The following is a 6,551-nucleotide window of genomic DNA, read 5'->3' on the forward strand; positions in this document are numbered from 1 at the left end:
CTCTTATCCAGCTGATATTATCAACCTATTTGTTCCGGATGGTATGTGCCCATACCCCTACCCCTCCCAAAGAATGACCGATGCTTTGAACTATATCCAATAGGGGATGGCGCATGGCTAACAAGGCCTACCTCTCCCTCTGCACAGTTGATGCCCTTCCCCATTACTTTGTTGTTGGCCTCCTCATCTTATACCATAGATGTCATGGTAGCCAACCGGAATCTGCCAATTTGACGACTCCCATTTTGCCTTCCCCATGGAATTCACCTCTGAGGAAGCGGCATCAGCTGAAGCTTTTTTCTGATCCGAAGGACCAATTGACATAACAGACGGTGATCATGCCCCTGACGGCTACAACAACAGAGGCTACAACAGCAAACGGTAGCCTCCCACCTCCACCCCCACGATCCTCATCTCCCCCACCTCCCCCTCCCCCATGTACCAGCACCCAACCACCACAACCCCCACACCCATCCACCAGCACATCCACACTACCGCTCTTCCCTCCCTAAACTTCTTCTCCTCCCATTCATTTTACCAGACCACCCCCCTCACCCTCTCCACCCTCATCACCCTCTTTTTCATTACATCTGGGAATGCACACTGCATTTCGTGACATTCCATCCACCTCAACCCAACCCCACCCCTCTTTGACACAAACCTTGCCATGGGAGCCTCCACATCGACCACCCCCATCACCGACATAATAGCCCTCCCACCTAAACCTCAAAGAAGGAGATATTCTGCTGCCACCATTTGAGCGCGAGGAGGTCGACCCTCCACTAAACCCTCTGAACCGGCGGGACCCCCTTGACCGCACACAGTTTGAGCAGGCAATCGCCATCCTGCTTAGTCGATAGCTCCAAGAAACGCCCATCACCTGCATAATGGACCTCATGGACATCAACGTACTGCGTCCATACCTTGAAGCCAAGCATCAACAGTGGCAATGAGCACACCCACCCAAGGAGCGCGGAGCATACCATCGGCCACCCACTGCTACTTGCCCCATCACGTTTGAACTCATGGGCGAGCAGCTGGCCTGGAGGTGCCCTCTCCTCCTTAAACCATTTATATGGGAAACCTATTGCAATGTGCACTCTACATTAGCCCCACGACTACCTACCCATACCAAGACGGTGGGCATGGAATGTATTCCACAAGGAGTAGAAGACGAACCCGAAGCTACAATTCAATTTTCCCTTGTTCGCTCCCCCGATGATGCAATAGCCTTGTACTAACAACAAAATGATCAAGCGCTTCAACGAGTTCTTCCACCTCTATGATTAAGTGTAGATCCAGCCATGATCACGATGATTAGAGTTTTCCACTTGATCGTCATGCTGCTGGAGTCATTTCTAGATTGGGACCATTACCAGGAAGATGCGTAGGGTTTGGCCCTTGACATCAACAAAGGCCCAATGCTCAAGCAGATTTTGGCTATTATGAGAGGATCATGTGGATGCCCTCCTAATGCCTGCAGACATTTGAATAAATGATGGAGACGACTTTCTGTAGCAGTTGTAGAGTCTTCCATTGAGCCCCCCTACTCCATTGACCCCCCCTACTCCAACCTTACGCGTGACTTTATCCGAACATACTAGATCTACTACAGATAGATCCAACCAGCTTTGAGGATGGACCTTAATTAGGGAGGGGATATGTTAACAACTTTGGTTTCATTACCTTTAGCATGGCTACACTTATTGTAATCCATCTTTTGTAACCGCGTAAAGTGCTTAATGTAAAAGAGAACTGGGATGACCGAGCTTACTGCTTGTGTAATGACCGGTCATGAGGAATAGTTGTACATAGATCTAGAAAGACTAGAAAGACTAGTTTTGGGCCCCCAATTGTAAATGGGTGGCCGGCCATTGTATCTATGAGCTCTTGTATATAAGTCATTTTATGGAATATGAAAACGGACAATCCAATTAGTCTCATTTGAGTTTGCGGATGTATGCTTGCTTGCATGTTTTATGCTTGCTTGTGTTTACTTGCTTGCTTGCATGCTTGATGCTTGCTTGTGTTTACTTGATTGCATGCTTGATTGTTGGTTTGTGCTGGCAGGGATAGTGATGCTCTAACCTCTCTCTTTCTCTCCCCTCTCCTTGGTCTCTACCAAGTCCATTGCATGCATGTGGCATCAACAAGTGAAGGTTGAGCTTTCCATAGCTCCTTTCTTCCTCTCCACCTAGCCATTGAATCTCTTCTTGGGTGACACAAGAAGAGGTGGAGTGAGCCCCTAGCGGCTTGACATCAAGATGTTAACCCTCATTAGGGTTGGCTAAGTGCAACTCTCTGGACTCGACCCTTGCATGTTGTCTCTCTTCTCTTCTCTTTCTCTCTTGTGTGTAAGGTAGTATGTTAGGTTAACAACCCTACTCTTGTTAAGCCAGTGCTTACATGGTTTGGCCAATAGTGGGTCAAGAGATAATGGGGATGTGGGCGGGGGGTTTCAAGGATTGGATTCTTTTGAATTTTGGCGAGCTTCTGGAATAACTAGAACGATTGATCTCATTTTTTATTCTTGACTAGTCAGAATACTCCAATTTTTAAACCTTCTGTAGGGGATTGAATAGCAGGGGGATTGTGGGGCTGACCAATACCGCGCATCACCCTCTAGCCATTGGAGTTCTTTTCGTGGTAGCTGGTCACCAATTGGGGTATTGGACATAGTACGAAAGCGATGTAGGTTCGTAGGGTTTGGATGGAAAAAAAGGTCCCATTGGTGAAAGGCAACCCACCCTGCAACGTGATTTCATAAGAATCATACAACCACTCAATCCTCTTTGCGTTCACCCAAGCTCTCATTGCTCAACCCACCCTGCACCCCCGCGCACACACACACACAATGGGCGAGATGAGCGTGTGTGGCTTAGAAATCTCTAGACGGAGTTGAAGAACTAGCATGGTTACGAGTTATTGAGCTGAGCTCGTTGTGTTCCTTGCCCATGGCCTTAAAAGCTGCAATAGACTTGAACGTGATGGAGATACTGGCCAAGAACGATGCAGAAGAAGGATCACAAGGATTATCAGCATCCCAAATAATGTCTGGCATCATCATCAATGATTCTGCGGCCGCCTCCGATCCTGCAAAGGCTGCAATCTCACCAGATCGCATTCTAAGGCTATTGGCAAGCCATGGAGTTCTCACAGCATCATCATCTCCAGAAACAAGCGTTGATCCAATATGGCAAGGTTGTAAGCAAGTATGGGCTCAACGCAGCTAGGTAGATTTCGAGGTTCCTGCCCAGCATGGGTGACTGCCTCGGTGCAGACAACGGTGCAAAAGAGTTATGATGAACACACATCCATATGTTGGTGCGTTTGCTATGATTCGAACCTAGGTTCCTGCCAAGGGAGGCGAAGCTCCTATCCACTACACTGCGCATACACTTGAGATATAAACACATGTCCATAACACCTAATGGACATATGTCTAGAAATGGGCCCGTCTCACCGGCAATTGATCGGGTGATCGGGCCCATAGGGTGCCACATATAGAGGCACCCCAAAATCTACCTACAACCGGGCTCAACTCAGTGAGCAAGTATTTTGTGATGAACGAAGGTGGGGTTGCATCCCTGGCTCCACTATTGCTCCTATTACAAGACAAGGTGTTAATGCAAATTTGGCGGCTCACATTAGATTTTGGGGTGCCTGCATACGTGGCACCCTACGAGCTCGGTCACCCGGTCAATGGCCAATGTGTTATGTTCATAAGGTGTTATGGACATGTGTGTATATCACAAGTGTGCGTGCGGTGTAGTGGATAGGAGCTTTGCCTCTTGTGGTAGGGACCTTGGTTCGAATCCCAGCAAATGCACCGACATACGGATGTGTGTTCATAACTCTTTTGCACCACTGTCTAGACCAAGGCGGTCTCACTGGCTAGGTGACCGCTCATGCTGGGGCCCGCGGGGTGCCACGTACACAGGCACCCCGAAATCTACCTAGAGCCAAACTTGGCATGATCCCTTGAAAGAGGTAGTCCTTGATATAATAGAAGCCCTTTCACCAAAGCCCACGGCAAATATATTTTCCTCTACGTCCAACAAGATGTGAGATTCTGCAAGCTCGTCAACCATGCAATGGCACACCATTTAAAGCTTCTCATGCGCGCACTGCTTCAAACGTCCTACCAAGGCTTTGATGGTGTGAATAGCCTTGTAGACCTGGGTGGCAGATCTGGATCTTGCTTAAGCATGATTATCTCTAAGCACCCTCATAGTAAAGGCATCAATTTCGATCAACCTCATGTGATTATAGCTGCACCCGAGTATCCTCGTCAAGAGCTCTAGCCCTCAATTTAATTACTATGCTTTGCTAACCTTTTAAGGTTCTTCCAATATTGAATTAGTCATTAATAATAATTCTTTACTTTCACGTTTTATTATGGTTTGCTAGCCTTTTAAGGTTCTTCCAATATTGAATTAGTCATTAATAATAATGTTTTACTTTCAGGATTTAATTTTTGTGCTTACCTAATTTGAGTTCTTTAAATAATAACTTCTTGAAATTTAGTCATGAGATCCATTCACTGATCTCCCATTAAACATGCGTGGAGCATGTAGGAGGAGACATGTTCGTGAGCATCCCCCAAGTTGACGCTATTTTCAGGAAGGTTTTTATCCCCCTTCATCAATACTGAAGCAGCGCAAAACAAAAAATCAAATTTCAAATCAAAAAATAAAATTTCCTTTACTTCAACTCTTTTTTGGTGATATAATTTCTTGAGAAAGAATTTCCTCAAACTACATTACTCACATCATATTGTTATGATTTTTTTAATTCCTCTTTTTTTTAATAGTGGATTTTGCACCATTAGAACGACGAGCAATGTGTGAAAATCTTGGAGAATTGTTACAAAGCACTTCCAAGCTGCGGGAAAGTTATAGTGGTGGATATTATCCTACCAACTACATTGGAAACTAGGCTAAAGGCCCACGTTGGGTACCAAATTGACTTCGCGATGCTCGCTTATTCTCCTAGGGGTGAAGAGCAAACCCAAGAGGAGCTTCATAATCTCTGTAAAGTTGTCGGCTTTGCACACATGCAAGTGGTCTACAAGCTTAATGAGTTGAGTGTTGTGGAAATGTATAAAGCTTAGGCCTAGGTGAGCAAACTTACAAAGTTGTTTAATTAATGTCATTTCTATAATTTTCATTTGTATTCCATGCCTTTTTAGAATTTCTACAAAGTGGTACAAGCTTAAAAACATGTGTGAAGACAAAGAGCCTTACAGAAAAGAGATGGAGATTTTATGTGCTAAGATAGAGTAGGGAAAGGCCATCAAAAGGCCTTTCCCACGAGGAAGATGGCGAGTCGATGCTTGCGAAAGGCCAACCAATGACCTTTCTTAATCGTCATGGTTTGGGAGAGCTTTGTTAATAGCAAGCTTTTGGTTTCTAATATATTCGAGTTGTTTTTGCTATTGTACTATTTTCAATTATGTTTGTTGATGTGTCCAATTGTGATAAGTTCTGAAGTGTTTTTGCTACCGTTCTATTTTAAATTATGTTTTCTAATGTATCCTATTGTGATAAGTTCTGAAGTGTTTAAATTATGTTTGTTGATGTGTCATTGGTTTATTAGTTTTGCATTTTCTTGTAATATTTGAAGTGCTGATGTGGCATCTTTTTATTTGCGTGACTTTCATTAACTTTTTATTTGATGATTCTTACCACCATGGTGTCTTCCAATAATGTGAGAAGACCTAGGGAGAAGGTGGAAGAGCTTGTGCTGCATAATAACACAAGAGATGAGAATGGAGTTTGGGCTCCAACAAAATTCAGGGTTGGGGCTTAAGTCTACATGCAGCCAAGCTCTAAGGGACCACATCGAGTGTGTCAACTGGGAAATATGCTACATCATTGGAAGGGGCGACTACAAGGCTTCAAGCATACTAAGAAGGAAAGACTGGTTGCCATAGTGCAACATGTGTATACCCTTGGAGACCTGTACATTCAAGGCCAATGACCAAGGTTTCCTTCAAATTGTCAGTGTAACATAAACATAGCTTTAACAACATGCTAATATTGGATTTTTTGTTTCAAATTTTCTTATGATTCTCCATTTTCTTATGTCTCTCTGCAGATATTTTTTCCTCTAATCATGTTGAGGAACAATCACTCCAAAGCCTCACTGGAGTTTTCTATGCTATGCATGCATCCATTGGAGAGGCAATGTTTGTATCTCAAAGCCCAAGTGATCTTGTACAGAACAATATCTTTTTCTTTTTTCACTCGTATTTTGTAGATAAAAAACCAGGTTTATTTGGCAAGCTAGAAAAGATCCCCAACCCCCCTCTTAACAATCCCGAATGGCCCAAATCTGATGCTTGGACCATCTTATGGGTTAAAGTTTAAGATGGTAAGTGATATCAAGACATCACTCAAGTTTTCAAAGGCATCTAGGTCAGTAGGGCTAAATTGGTTTTTTCCTTTACATGTTTTTGTGCACATGTTCAATTCCATGCCAATGCACCAAACAAAAATAATGTATATTTGTAAGGAGGTACGGTCTGACCTCATTCAAGGATTACTAGG

General features: G+C 44.1%; 1 pseudogene; it reads left to right on the plus strand.

Moving 5' to 3' along the window:
- The first annotated feature begins 4,094 nt into the window (after positions 1–4,094).
- Positions 4,095–5,113, plus strand: LOC147635300 (O-methyltransferase 5 pseudogene; annotated as a pseudogene).
- Positions 5,114–6,551: the final 1,438 nt, after the last annotated feature.

This window comes from Cibotium barometz, chromosome 9, assembly GCF_041138505.1.
Source record: "Cibotium barometz isolate CiBa-2024 chromosome 9, ASM4113850v1, whole genome shotgun sequence".
Lineage (NCBI taxonomy): Eukaryota > Viridiplantae > Streptophyta > Polypodiopsida > Cyatheales > Cibotiaceae > Cibotium > Cibotium barometz.